Raw genomic sequence first — 14912 nt, forward strand, 5'->3', positions numbered from 1 at the left:
GCATGAAACTTCTAAATGTTCATGTTCAGGGGAGTTTGGCTGTATGCAGAAAGCCAGTAACATCAGCAATGAACTTATCTTTAGAGAGCATCTTTAACATAATGAGATGTCCCAAGGTGCTTCACAGGACCATTATAAGATAAAATATAACAGTGAGTCACGTAAAGAAATATTAGGACAGATCACCAAGAACTTGGTCAAAGAAGTAGGCTTTAAGGAGTGTCTTAAAAGAGGAAAGTGAGGTAGAGAGACATAGGAAGGGTATTCCAGAACTTGGGACCTTGGCAACTGAAGGCATGGTCACCAATGGTGGAGCAATTAAAATTGGGATACACAAGAGGCTAGAATTAGAGAAGTGCAGATATCTCAGAGTGTTGGGGCATTGGAGGAGATTACAGAGATAGGGAGGAGTGAGGCCATTAAGGGATTTGAAAACAAGGATGAGAATTTTAAAATCAAAACTTTGCATGACCGGGAGCCAATGTATATCAGAGAACACAGGGGTGATAAGGGGAACAGTACCTGGTATGAGTTAAGACAAGGGCAGCAGAATTTTGGATTACCTCAAGTTTACAGAAGGTACAATGTGGGGGAACAATGTGGGAGTGCATTGGAATAGTCTATGCTGGAGGTATGTAAGGCATGAACAAGGGATTCAGCAGCAGATGAGCTGAGACAAGGTCGAAGTCGGGCAATGTTACTGAGGTAGAAATAGACTGTCTTAGTGAGGTTGGAAGTTGATCTCTGGATCAGATGTGACACCAAGCTGGTAAACAGACTCAGACTGTTGCCAGTAAGAGGGATGGAGTTGGCAGCTAGGGATTGGAGTTTGGAGAGGGGAGAGTGTGTGGGATGGCAGGGAAGTGGAATGTGACCAGCAAGATTATGAGGAAACCATCATCCTTAATTGATTCAACCATGCCGCTGTCCACCACTTCAGCAATGACCATTGCAATAATGACCAGCAAAATCTCCTCCATGAAGGCATAGGATATGCAATGTACTGTCTCTCTCCACTTAGCTCCCGCTGCCTCCAGTTGTGGCTCTGGGAGTTGTGCCACTGGGTAAATCTAAGATTTGAACTCTGACCCATACTGAGTTAGCTGGTTTCAGTTGGGGTTGAAGTCAGAACGCTATCATTGCTCAATGTGTCCTTCGGCTAGGAGGATAGGAGGAGAGAAGAGGAAATCAGCCAAGGTTCCTATTCCTTACTGCTGCCCAATAACCCTTCCTGGAAATTATGGATGTGGACATTGGGTAATGGTGCTTGTGGGTATAGGCATATGACATTTGTCAATATTTTCATCTTTGTTATACCCCATAAGTGGGGCACATTGGGACTTTATGGAGAGCAGGTTGGATAGAGCGGACTTCTGCCTATTGCCCATGAACAACATATGCATGACATTGGTGAGGGAATCTTTTCCAGAAAGAGATTGGAATGACTTTTCAACATTGTACTGATGGGTTCTATTCTAATATAGATCTCCTTAATGCCAGATGACATTTGCAATGGTTGACCAGCATTGCTAGGAAGTTTCTGGATGTGGAACTATTGATTTAGAGATGGAAGAATACAAGTGATCAATTTTGATGGATGGTTTCTAAGTATTATGGTCCATCATTTTTTTTTACATTTATTTTGGACTTCTTTGTTGGTCTGAAGGCTTTTGTACCACGGGTTCTAACAGTACAGATTTTGCCTCAAACTTAGAAACTGAAGTAAAGGATTTTCTAATGGGAATCCTGTTCTACTTATGTTTTTTTTTTGAGGAAGCACAAGAGGAACAGCATGAGGATAAAATGGAACTTTATATTTGAGATTTTGTTTTGAGTTATTCTGTTGGTGTTCAAAATGATAAGACCAGTTAAGTATCTGAGAGGGAGCATAAAAAAGGGAGGAAACTCATGGAAAGATCCTACCATTATTTGAGTAAGGAGGCACAGTTAAGATTAAGTGTTCCATCTCTCTAAATGTCCTCCCCCCCACCCACCGAATTTCCATGGGAGATTGGAGGAACCCCAGAGAAATGGCTTCAAAACCGTTGTTTGTGCTGTCCTCAGGGGCTTCCCTCAATCTTCCATCAAATTTGCATTTGCAAACTGGTATTTAAATAGCACCTTTAATGTAGCAAAATATCCCACAGCACTTCACAGGAGCATTATCAAACAATATTTAATAACATGTTACAAAAGGAGATAAAGGGGCAGATGATTAAAAACTTTGTCACAGTGGTAGGTTTTAAGGGCATCTTAATAAGGAGAGGTAGCGAGTTGAAGAGTTTTAGGGAGGGAGTTCCAGAGCTTTGGATATGGCAGCTGATAGCACGGCCACCAATGATGGGGTGAAGAAAATCAGACTTTTGTTAAAGGTGAGGAGCACACTAATCTCAAAAGATTGTTGGTCTCGAGGAGGTTACAGAGAAAGAGAATGACAAAGCCATGGAGCAATTTGAAAACAAGGATGAGAATTTGAAAATTGTAGCTTTGCCAGACCAGGAGCCAATGTGCATCAGCCAATGTGGATGATGGGTGAATAGAACCCGCTGAAGGTTAAGATATGAACATCAAATTGTTGGATGAGCCCAAGTTTATGGAGAGTGCAAGATGGGAGGCCAGCCAGGACAGCATTGGAATAGTCAAGTATAGGAATAGCAGTGGCATGGATAAGGGTTTCATTAATAGATGAACTGAGGTAGGAGCAGAGCTGGGTGACGTTATGGAGGTGTAGGTAGACAGTCTTGACAATAACCTGGATTTCTGGTCAGAAGCTCATCTCTGGATCAAAAACGACATCAAGGTTATGAACAGTCTGGTTCAGCCTTAGTCAGTTGCCAGAGAGATGGATGAAATCAATGGCTAGAAAACAGAGCTTGTGGTGGGGACTGAAGTCAATGCCTTTGGTCTTTCCAATATTTAGTTGGGAGGAAATTTCTAATAATTCAGTGCCAGATATTAGATAGACTCATAGACATTTACAGCACAGAAGGAGGCCATTCGGCCCATCGTGTCCGGGCTGGTCAACAAAGATCTGACTATACTAATCCCATTTCCCAGCACTTGGCCCATACCCCTGGAAGCTATGGCAACACAAGTGAATATCTAAATACTTCTTAAATGCTATGAGAATTTCTGATTCAGCCACCCTTTCAGGCATTGAGTTCCAGACTTCCACCACCCTTTAGGTGAAAAAATTTCTCCTCAACTCCCCTCTTAGCCTTCTACCTCTTTCCTTAAATCTATGCCCCCTGGTTATTGACCCCTTTACATGGAAAAACTGCCTTCCTATGCACCCTATCTATGCCCCTCATAACCTTATACACTTCAATTAGGTCCGCTCTCAACCTTCACTGCTCCAAGGAAAACAATTCCAGCCTATCCAATCTTTCCTCATAGCTCAGATCCTCCAGCCTAAGCAGCATCCTGGTTAATCTCCTCTGCAGCCTCTCCAGTGCAATTGCATCTTCCTATAATGTGGTGATCAGAACTGCACGCAGTACTCCAGTTGTGGCCTAACCAGTGTTTTATACAATTCCAGCATAATCTCCCTCCTCTTGTATTCTATGCCTCAGCTAATAAAGGCAAGTATCCCATATGCCTTATCTACCTTCCCTGCTACCTTCAGGGACCTGTGGATATGTACACCAAGGTCCTTCTGATCTTCAGTACTTTCCAGGGTCCTACCATTCATAGAGTAATCCCTTGCCTTGTTAGCCCTACCCAAGTGTATTACCTCACACTTTTCCAGATTGAATTCCATTTGCCACTGCTCTGCCCACCTGACCAGTCCATTGATATTGTCCTGCAGTTTACGGTTATCCTCCTCACTATTTACCCTACCAATTTTCATGTCATCCGCAAACCTCTTGATCATACCCCTTATGTTTAAGTTCAAAACATTTATGTACACCACAACTAGCAAGGGCTCCAGCACCGAGCCCTGTGGAACCCCACTGGAAACAGACTTCCGGTCAAAGAAACATCCCTCTACCATCACCCTCTGCTTCCTGTCTCTTAGCCAGTTTTGGATCCAACATGTCACTTTGCCTTGGATCCCATGGCTCTTACTTTCTTGACCAATTTGTCATGAGGGACCTTATCAAAAGCCCTGCTAAAGTCCATGTAGGCCACATCAAATGCATTACCCTCAACAACACTCCTGGTTCCCTCCTCAAAAAATTAAATCCAATTTGTCAAACATGACCTTCCGTTGACAAATCCATTCGGACTATCTCTGATTAATCTGTGTCTCTCCAAGTACAGATATATTCTGTCCCTCAGAATTCTTTCTAGTAACTTCCCCACCACAGAGGTTAGGCTGACTGGCCTGTAATTTCCTGGCCTATCCCTTTTTTAATAATGGGACAACGTGAGCAGTCCTCCAGTGTTCTGGCACTTCACCTGTGGCCAGAGAGGATTTGAAAATTACTGCCAGGGCCCCTAATATCTCTTCCCTTGCCTTCCTTAACAGCCTGGGATGCATCTCATCTGGGCCTGCGGATTTATCCACTTTTAAGGTCACGAAACTCGCTATTACTTCCTCTCTCTCTCTATGTTAATTTCCTCTAATATTTCATAGTACTCCACCCTGATGTCTATACCTGCATTGTCCTTTTCCGTTGTGAAGACCGACGCAAAGTGTTCATTGAGGACTGTACCCACATCTTCTGGGTCCACACACAGACTGCCTCTTTGGTCCCTAATTGGCCCTCCTCTCTCCCTAGTTATTCTCTTGCTCTTTACATATTTTTTTTAAAAACCCTTTGGGTTTACCATTATTCTACCCACCAATGCTTTCTCATGCACTCTCTTAACTTTCCTAATTTCCTTTTTAAGCTCCCCCCTGCACTTTTTATACTCCTCTAGGGACTCTGAAGTGTTGAGCCTTTGGTATCTGCCGTAAGCTTCTCTTTTTTTCTTAATCCTGACCTTTATGTCCCTTGACATCCAGGGCTCTCCGGACTTGGTCCCCCACTTTGTATTTAAGGCAACATATTTGTCCTGTACCCTCACTGTTTCCTCCTTGAATGCCTCCCACTGCTCTGACACAGTTTTATCTGCAAGTAGCTGCTCCCAGTCCACTTGGGTCAAATCATATCTCATCTTAACAAAATTAGCCTTTTCCCAGTATAGATCTTTTATTCCCAGCCCAATCGCATCCTTTTCTATAACTATCCTAAATCTACTGAGTTATAGTCACTATCTCCAAAATGCTTCCCTACTGATATGCCTTCCACCTGCCCGGGCTCATTTCCGAATATTAGGTCCAGAACTGCCTCCTCCCTTGTTGGGCTTTCTACCTACTGGCTAAAGAAGCTCTCCTGGATACAGCTTAAGAATTTTGCTCCCCCCCTACTTTGCACAGTAAAACTATCCCAGTTAATATTTCGGTAGTTAAAATCTTGTAATTCGCCACCTTCTTGTTTTGACACTTCTCTAAAATTTGATTACATATTTGATCCTCTATCTCTCCCTGACTGTTTGGGGGCCTATAGAACACACCCAACAGCGTGTTTGCCCCTTTTGTGTTTTTTACTTCTACCCATATGGCCTCATGTGATGATCCTTTATCATCTCTCCTCACTGCTATAATTGAATCCTTGATCAATATTGTGACCCCCCCCCCCCCCCCACCCCCTCCTCTTCTATCCCTCTCTCTATCTCGTCTGAATACCCTGTAACCAGGAATGTTATGCTACCATTCCTGCCCTTATAGCCAAGTCTTGGTCATAGCTATGATATCATACTTTCATGTGCCTATGTGTGTCCTCAGCTCATCTGTCTTATTCCTCAGGCTCCTTGCATTAAAATATATTCCATTTAGCCTTGCTAACTCACTTCTTTCTTATCTAGTCTATGTTTCCTCTGCTTTCCAGACTCACTTATTAACATTTTAACTTCTAATTCTATCTCAGTTTCTCTCCCCTCTGAACTACTTTTCAGGATCCAATCCTCCTGCCAATTTAGTTTAAATCCAGCTCAACAGCATTAGCAAACCCCCCGCAAGGATGTTGGACCCATTCCTGTTCAGTTGTAACCCATCCAAATTGTACAGGTCCCACCTCCCACAGAAATGGTCCCAATGCCCCAGGAATCTAAAGACCTCCCTCCTGTAACATCTCTCCAGCCATGCATTCGTCTGCTCTATCCTTCTGTTCCTATACTCACTACTGCGTGGCACTGGGAGTAATCCAGAGATTACTACCTTTGAAGTCCTGCTTTTCAATTTCCTACCTAACTCCCTAAAGTCTGCTTGCAGGACCTCATTTCTCTTTCTTACTATATCATTGGTCCCAACGTGGAACACAACCTCTGGCTGTTCACCCTCCTTCCTCAGAATGCCCTGCAGCCGTTCTGTGACATCCTTGACCCTGCCACTTGGGAGACAACATACCATCCTGGAGTCATGTCTACGGCTGCAGAAGCGCATGTCTACTCCCCTCGCTAACGAATCCCCCACCACTATTGTCCTTCCACACTTCTTCCTCCCACCCTGAGCAGCTGGTCCATCCCGGTTGGCCTTTACAGAGGAACCCTCATTCTCACCGTTTTCCAAGGCCAATAAATGGTTTGGGAGTGAGATGCACTTGGGGGATTCGCTCACTACCTGCCTGGCCCCCTTCTTCTGTCTGGCAGTCACCCATTCCCTCTCTGCTTGCATTTCCTTAAGCTGCTGGGTGGCCACGTCCTGAAACGTGCTATCCACGAACCTCTCAGCCTCGTGAATGCACCGCAGTGCCCTAAGCTGCTACTCAAGCTCCAAAACCCGAAGTCGGAGGCACCTCCTGCACACGTGGTCATCCAGACTGCCAGGAGCGTGTAGGATTTCCCACATAGCGCAGGTTGTGCAAATCATGGGACTGAGCTTCCCAGACATATCTTAACTAAATAGAATATGGATCCTTGCTTTTATTTTAGCCTTACTCCAACTCTAGATAGACTAGATCCTCTAGGCGCTGCTGACTGCCGTCCCAGGGACCTCCTCTCGCACTCTCCTCTGGGTGCTGTTGATAAGCAATGAGAAAATTTGGAGATAGTGGAAGAGCCAAGAGAGGTGGTGGTGAAATTAGAGTTGGGTGAGGCTCTTGGTTGAGAATTTTAAAGTCCTGGGTTGAAATGGGAGACCCCTTGGAAATTCATGGGCATGGTTTATATGCAGGAGCTCTTCCAGTAATAACTTTGAAAACCATAAGAGAAAGGTTTAAAGAAGAAGGAGAGATGCTGTATAGTATTGTATTTTCTCACTGGATTGGGCTGTTCAGTAATTGCAGTTAAGACTTCTAGGCCCATTTTGCTTAGGGAATTTATTTAAAGTTGTGTTCATTATCTCAAATGATACAGGGAATTTGGAAGAAATTGTAAAATTGTACAGTGTGATATTTGATTTGCTGAGAAAATGTCTATTTTCTAACAGTCTTTTTATTTGGTAATTGTAATGTGGCCTTAACTTAATAAAGTCCCATCATTAGAAAATGAAAATTGTTTTTAAATTCATTGAGTAAACTTTAATATCAAAATAAACCCCATGTTTGATGTGGATGATATAGCTTATTCTACCTATAATCATGTGTGTAAATGTGCAGCTTTTTAAGTTTGTGTTGTGAGGGACCTCATGAAATCACTAAACTGCAGCAAAACTCCAGTGTTACAAACATCTGTTACTCTGAAGTGTCATTATGTGAGAAATAGTTCAAGCATTTTGTAACCTTTGCATTTTTCTCTTGGCTACATTTCGATGCTTTACAGCCAATAACTAACAAGAAACTGACAAACTGGTACAAAGGGATGGAGAAAAGATGATGTTGGCAGGATGGCATGTTTTATGAATAAAAATACTATTTATTTTCAGAGGGAATAATCATTAATAAATTATTCATTTAACAGTGCGGAAGCTTGTTGTGCTGTAGTCTGGAAGGCACAATATTGCTGGTCTTGAAGATTTGGTTGTAATATGGATTAATATACCCAAAGTGACTTTGCCAGTGCTGATTTACCAATGGTATGCATCCAGTGAGGGGCAGCCTTTACAGACAACATGGGCTGGGAAGTTTCAGGCCCTCAGCCCCTGATTTGCAATCTATTCATTTAATTGGATGGATAATCAAAACCTGTGGAGCGACAACTTCCTGTGAATGGTGCTCATCACAAGAGCAAAATGATTGGGAGATCTGTCCAATATATGACGAAAGTGCAGTTAACTTTAGATGTAAAGATTTCTCTCTGTAAGTCACAGTGTGCAGTGTAAACAAGTCCAGGTTGCAGGAATCAAGCACATTGGAAACCACCGTAACTGTGACCCTTTTGGGATGCAGTTGGGGCAAGACTGCTGATTTTTAAATTCTAATTCTTGTTTTCAAACCCTTCTATGGTCTCAGCCTTTCCTTCTTCCATAACCTCCTACAGCTCCGCAGCCCACCAAAATCCCTGTGCTCCTCCAATTCTAGCTTCTTGTGCTTTCATAGTTTGTTTCAATTCACTGTTGATGGCCATGTCTCCTGCTGCCAAGGCCTTAAGCCCTGAAATTCCCTCCCTAAACCTTTCTGATTCTCTACATCTGCCTCCTTCTCGAAGACACTCCTTAAAAATCTGAGCCTGAGTAAGCTTTTGGTCAACTGACCTAATATCTCATAATGTGATTCAGTGTCAGATTTCACTGGATCACTCCCCACTGAAGCTCTTTGGAATGTTTTGGTCCATTATGGGTATTATATAAATGATAAGTTGTTATTTAACTAAGTAAGCATTTCAGAAGTGGTCCTAAGTGAGTCTCTATATGTCAGGAAGCCAGGTGTGTCTTCGATGGTGAACAGAAGGCATTTGCCTGATACAGTGGTAGACCAAGTACAGAAGCAACATATATCCTTGTGTCAGGCACTGGTTCATTGCATTTCACTTCCCTGTTAGTCTACAGCCTAGTGGCTGAACACAACATTACTGCTCTGTCAGTTGGATATGGCTCTTTGAAGAAGCTCTGCTTTTTAAAAGACACTTGCCTGCTCATTTTTTTTTATATTTGTTCATGAGTCAACCACATTGTTGTGGGTCTGGAGTCAGTGTAGGCCAGACCAGGTAAGGACAGCAGATTTCCTTCCCAAAAGGACATTAGTGAACCAGATGGGTTTTTTTTATATATGGCAATTGACAATGGTTTCATGGTCATTGTTAGACTTTCAATTCGAGTTATTTATCCAATTCAAATTCCGCCATCTGCTGTGCATTACCCTGGGTCTCTGGATCACCAGTCTACTGACAATACCACAATGCCACTGCCTCTCCCAGGGGAGGAGGACCCAGGATCCATCAGGATTGCTTTTAAAACTGTAAAGGACTTCCCCAGTGGCTTAAAGAAACCATGTGGTATAGCAAAACAAGATTCCAGGTTCAATCTAGATCAGTGTTGACTTAAATGATTTCACCCAGAGCAACATTTGAAGGGTCACAATGGGTCTTGGTGCCATTGGGTTGCAGAGACTGAAGTAAACACAGTCAGGCTGCCAGCTGCTTTTGAGTGCTTGCCACTTGGAAATGGATATGACATGAGGGTAGGATTAGAATTCCATGTGGTTCATCCAGTGATCAATAGGCTGCTGGCACTCACTGTCTAGGTTTATACATGACAAATGAACACATTGAGCAACAAGCCAGTACCTTCAACAGCAAGCAGGAGCAAAGAAAGTGGAATGGTGAAGGAGTATAATGGTTGAATTAATAGGCAATCGGCTGTTCCATATACAACTGTTTCTGTCACATCAGTCTTTTCAAGCAAGTCATGGTCATAGAGCTTTGTATTCATGTGGATTAAGGGCCTTATAGTTTGCATCCACAAGCATGAGGTTTATGGTGTGTGAGCTCATTTTTGTGTTTATTATTGCATGGGATGAGAGTGTCACTGGCATGGGCAGTATTTATACCCATCCCTAATTGCCCTTGAGAAGTTGGTGGTGAGCCGCCTTCTTGAAGCACTGCCGTCCATCTGGTGTAGATACGCCAAAAGTGCTGTTAGGAAGGGATTTTCATGTCTTTGAATATAACGACAGTGAAGCAAGGGTGAGATATTTCCAAGCCAGGTTGGTGTGTGGCTTGGAGGGAACTTGCAGACGGTGGTGTTCCCATGCATCTGCTGCCCTTGTCATTCTAGGTTTGGAAGGTGCTGTCGAAGGAGGCTTGGTGAGTTGCTGTTGTGCATCTTGTACATGGTGCATACTGCTGTCATTGTGCTCTGGTGTTGGAGTGAGTGAATGTTTAAGGTGGTGAATGGGCTGTTTTGCCTGAATGGAGTCGAGTTTCTTGAGTGTTGTTGGAGCGGCATTCATCCAGACAAGTACAAGTGTTCCTTCTCCTGTCTTGTGTTTTGTAGATGGTGGACAGGCTTTGGGGAGTCAGAAGGTGAATTACTCACTACAGGATTACCAGCCCCTGACCTGTTCTTGTAGCTACAGTATTTATGTGGCTGATCTACTAAATTTCTGGTCAATGGTAATCCCAGGAATGTTGATTTTGAAGGATTCACGCCATTAAATGTCATGGGGAGATTATTAGATTCACTGGCAATAGTCATTAGGTGGCACTCATGTGACACGAATGTTACTTGCCATTTGTTAGCCAAAGCCTAAGTATTGTCCAGGGCTGCTTCGCTATCTGAGTAGTTGTAAACAGTGTTGACCATTGTGCAATCATTAGTGAGCATCCCCATTTTTGTCCTTATGACAGAGGGAAGGTCATTGATGCAGAAGCTAAAGTTAGTTGGACCTAGGACATGACCCCAAGGAACTCCGGCAGAGATGTCCTGTAAATCATTGACCACTAACAACCACAACCATCTTCCTTTTGCTAGGTATGACTCCAGCTAGTGGAAAGTTTTCCCATTAACTTCAATTTTGCTAGGGCACCTTGATGCCACACTTGGCCATATGCTGCCTTGATGTCAATGGCAGTCACTCTCAACCCACTTCCCGGATTCAGCTCTTTTGTCCATGTTTGGACCAAAACTGTAATAAGGTCTGAGCCACTTGGCCCCAAACATGTCGAAGTTTGTCATCTTGCACTCTTTAGGACTCTTTGCAAGAATACCAATATAGGGGGAGACAGCAATTTATACCGTATGTGAAAATGCTTGACCTCATCCTCACCAGCCTGCCTGCCGCTGATGCATCTGTCCATGACAGTATTGGTAGGGGTGACCACCGCACAGCCATTGTGGACACAAAGTCCCACCTTCATATTGAGGATACTCTCCATCGTGTTCTGTGGCACTACAACTGTGCTAAATGGGATAGATTTTGAATAGATCTAGCAATTCAAGACTGGGCATCCATGAGGCGGCGCTGTGGACCATCAACAGCAGCAGAATTGTGCTTGAACAGAATCTGTAACCTCATGGCCCAGCTTATCCCCCACTCTACCATTACCATCAAGCCAGGGGGTCAACCCTGGTTCGTTGAAGAGTGCAGGAGGGCATGAAAGGAGCAGCACCAAGCATACCTAAAAATGAGGTGACAACCTGGTGAAGTTATAACACAGGACTACTTGCATGCTAAACAGCATAAGCAGCAAGTGATAGACAGGGCTAAGCAATCCCACAACAAAGCTCTGCAGTCCTGCCACATCTAGCCGTGAATGGTGGTGGATAATTAAACAACTCACTGGCTCCACAAATATCCCCATCCTCAATGATTGAGGAATCCAGCTTATCAGGCAAGAGATAAAGCTGAAGCATTTGCTAAAATCTTCACCAATGCCGGGTGGATGATCCATCTTGGCCTCCTCTGGAGGTCCCCAGCATCACAGATGCCAGTCTTCAGCTAATTCTATTCACTCCATGTGATATCAAGTAACGGCTGAAGGCACTGGATAGTGTAAAGGCTATGGGCCCCGACAATATTCCGGCCATAGTACTGAAGACTTGTGCTCCAGAACTTCCCATGCCCCTAGCCAAACTGTTCCAATACAGCTACAACACTGACATCTACCTGGCTACATGGAATATTGCCCAGGTATGTCCTGTACACAAAAAGCAGGACAATTCCAACCCGGCCAATTACCGCCCCTTCAGTTTACTCTTGATCATCAATAAAGTAATGGGAGGGTCATCGACAGTGCTATTAGGCAGCACTTGCTTAGCAATAACCTGCTCACTGATGCCTAGTTTGGGTTCTGCCAGGGCCACTCGGCTCCTGGCCTCATTACAGCCTTGGTCCAAACATGGACAAATGAGCTGAACTCCCAAGGTGAGGTGAGAGTGACTGCCCTTGACATCAAGCTCACATTTGACTGAGTTTGGTGCCAAGGACCCCTAGCAAAACTGAAGTCAATGGGAATCAGGGGAAAAACTATCCACTGGCTGGAGTCATACCTAGCATAAAGGAAGATTGTTGTGGTTGCTGGAGATCAGTCATCTCAGCTCCAGGACATCACTGCAGGAGTTCCTCAGGGTAGTGTCCTCAGCCCAACCATCTTCAGCTGCTTCATCAGTGACCTTCCTTCCATCATAAGGTCAGAAGAGGGGATGTTTGCAGAAGATTGCACAATGTTCAGCACCATTCACGATTCCTCAGATACTGAAACAGTCCATATCCAAATGCAGCATGACCTAGACAATATCCAGGCTTGGGCTGACAAGTGGCAAGTAACATTCATGCCACACAAGTGCCAACAATGACCATCTCCAACAAGAATGAATCCAACCATTGCTCCTTGATGTTCAATGGCATTAACATCACTGAATCCCCCACTATCAACATCCTGGGAGTTACCATTGACCAGAAACTGAACTGGACTAGCCATATAAATACTGTGGCTACAAGAGCAGGCCAGAGACTAGGAATCGTGTGACCAGTAACCCTCCTATCTCCCCAAAGCCCGTCCGCCATCTAAGCCACAAGTCAGGAGTGTGATGGAATAACCCCCGATTGCCTGGATGAGTGCAGTTCCTCCAACACTCAAGAATCGCGACACCATCTACGACAAAGCAGCCCACTCGATTGGAACCACATTCACTCCCTCCACCACCGATGCACAGCAGCAGTAGTGTGCACCATCTACAAGATGCACTGCAGGAATTCAGCAAGGATCCTTCGATAGCACCTTCCAAACCCACAACCACTACCATCTAGAAGGACAAGGGTAGCAGATAGATGGGAACACCACCACCTGGAAGTTCCCCTCCACGTCACTCATCATCCTGACTTGGAAATATATCGCCATGCCTTCACTGTCGCTGGGTCAAAATTTGGAACTCCCTTCCTAACAGCACTGTAGGTGTACCTACACTACATGGACTGCAGCAGTTCAAGAAGGCAGCTCACCACCACCTTCTCAAGGGCAAGTAGGGATGGACAATAAATGCTGGCCCAGTTAGCGAAGCCCAAATCCCATGAATGAATTTTTAAAAAAGAGAGTGCTGACTGGTTGACAAGTGAATTCTGATTTTTAGAGGCATTGCCATGGAGAATGCACCGGCAATAATGACTGACAGTTAAATGCCAAGCATTGTTTGAAATTTAAACCAGACAGCTTGACCCTGATTGGTCAAGGCATTGCCCTGAGGAATGAGTCAGTGAATGGCTGTCACTTATTTTGTTTAGCTGAACCAGACACAATGTGCATACATGTTCTTTCTGTCTTAAAAGAACAGGGCCCTGTGTATTAATATATGTAGCTTCTGGTACACGCAAATGCACCACACTGAGAGCCCAACTGACAATCTTAAATTGGTTGTCAGTGTAATTCTTCGCACATTGGACAACATTTGCTAAATAATAATCCTCAATCACAAAATCACATCTAATGTTGGACACCGTGTTTTGAGTTTTGCAAGCGCTAGTTGGTTGGGTACGGTCTGTACCTCGCCCGTTGTGAATAATGGAAGGGATATGCTGTTTGATATGATCCACCTGTCTTTAGGACATACAGCCTACATGCCTAGCATCATAGTGGAACTGAAATTCATATACCACATTGCTCATTTGTGTGATAGGCAGAATGCCTTTTTGGCTTGATGGCAGCATCCTGTTAGTGGCGAATACCACTCATGTTGAAACAGCTAGCTTCACCTGTTGCTCCAATTTTTGAGATACCTTGCCCTTTCAGGGTAATCTGAGGTAGGCTGGGCACTTTTCAGGGCTGAAAGTGATGGCTTTAGGCCCGTTCATGAGGTTGTTTTATTCATTCATGGGATGTGGCGTCACTGGCCAGGCCAGCAGTAACACTTATTGCGCATCCCTGTGGGGGCATTTAAGAGTCAACCACATTGCTGTGGGTCTGGAGTCACATGTAGGCCAGGCCAGGCAAATTTCCTTCCCTAAATGGCATTAGTGAATCAGGTGGGTTTTTACAACAATCGACAATGGTTTCATGGTCATCATTAGACATTTAATTCCAGATTTTTATTGAAGTCAAATTGCGCCATCTGCAGTAGCAGGATTCAAACCCAGGTCCCCAGAGCATTACCCTAGGCCCCTGAATTATTAGTCCATCAACAACACCACTACCCCATTACCTCCACTAGCATACAACATGAAATGATCTGATCAGCGCAGCCATTATCCCTCAGGATGTCTTTGATACGCCCTATGTCAGCATCAAGCTTGTATAGTGAGCAAATGGCCTAAGCCCTATGGAGCAGTGAAATGAACTCCCCTTCCTTAACATACTAGTTGAGAAATCTACCAAGGGGTTCTCTACCACAGTCTACTGCAAGCCCAGCTACACTGGTCAACATACGCATTGGGATTCTTACAGTTCCATATGCTATATGCTTGGTCTTATCGGCAACCTTTTAAATATGGCTTGCACTCTGTGATCAGGGTCGTATCATTGGAGACGCAGCTGTGAAACTTTAAGTGCACCTGTTCCTTTGGCTGTCTTCAGCATCTGTCCCCTTCAGGAGTACACCGTTACCAGACACTAATGCT

The sequence above is a fragment of the Carcharodon carcharias genome, chromosome 14 (assembly GCF_017639515.1).
Source record: "Carcharodon carcharias isolate sCarCar2 chromosome 14, sCarCar2.pri, whole genome shotgun sequence".
NCBI lineage: Eukaryota > Metazoa > Chordata > Chondrichthyes > Lamniformes > Lamnidae > Carcharodon > Carcharodon carcharias.